At 36.9% G+C, this 450-nt stretch overlaps 1 protein-coding gene across 1 annotated transcript in view; it reads right to left on the bottom strand.

Moving 5' to 3' along the window:
* LOC116703411 (carbonic anhydrase-related protein 10) overlaps positions 1 to 450 on the bottom strand; it is a 136,351-nt gene that overhangs the window by 1,444 nt on the left and 134,457 nt on the right. The window lies entirely within an intron of this gene.

The following is a 450-nucleotide window of genomic DNA, read 5'->3' as shown; positions in this document are numbered from 1 at the left end:
GTGTGTGTGTGTGTGTGTATGTGTGTGTGAATCTTCGAGATATCTTTGATCATGGTACATCCCACACAAAAACAACTGACAAGGGGCCGCCTTTCACCTGCGCAACCCGTGCTCAAAAAAAGATGCAGAAAAACAAGTCCATGCATTTGTTATATCTAGGCTAGATTTGCAATTCCTTATTATCATCAGGCGGTTGATCCAGAATATGAGAGGCTGCCTAGGAAATAATTCATATTTCTGTCTTACACTATCAGAATCTTGCATATTCACCACTACACTCATACAGACACTGTTATGATCCTTTTACATGTATGTATGAGACAGTATAGTAGTGTATGTGAGAGAGTATAATATAGTTCACATTGATGAAGGAAGTTGGAGCAAGCAGAAATAAATTTAGATAGATAGATAGATAGATAGATAGATAGATAGATAGATAGATAGATAGAT

The sequence above is a fragment of the Etheostoma spectabile genome, chromosome 15 (assembly GCF_008692095.1).
Source record: "Etheostoma spectabile isolate EspeVRDwgs_2016 chromosome 15, UIUC_Espe_1.0, whole genome shotgun sequence".
NCBI classification, from domain to species: domain Eukaryota; kingdom Metazoa; phylum Chordata; class Actinopteri; order Perciformes; family Percidae; genus Etheostoma; species Etheostoma spectabile.
The sequence above is the reverse complement of the archived record's forward strand: the minus strand, read 5'-3'. Positions and strand labels throughout refer to the sequence as shown.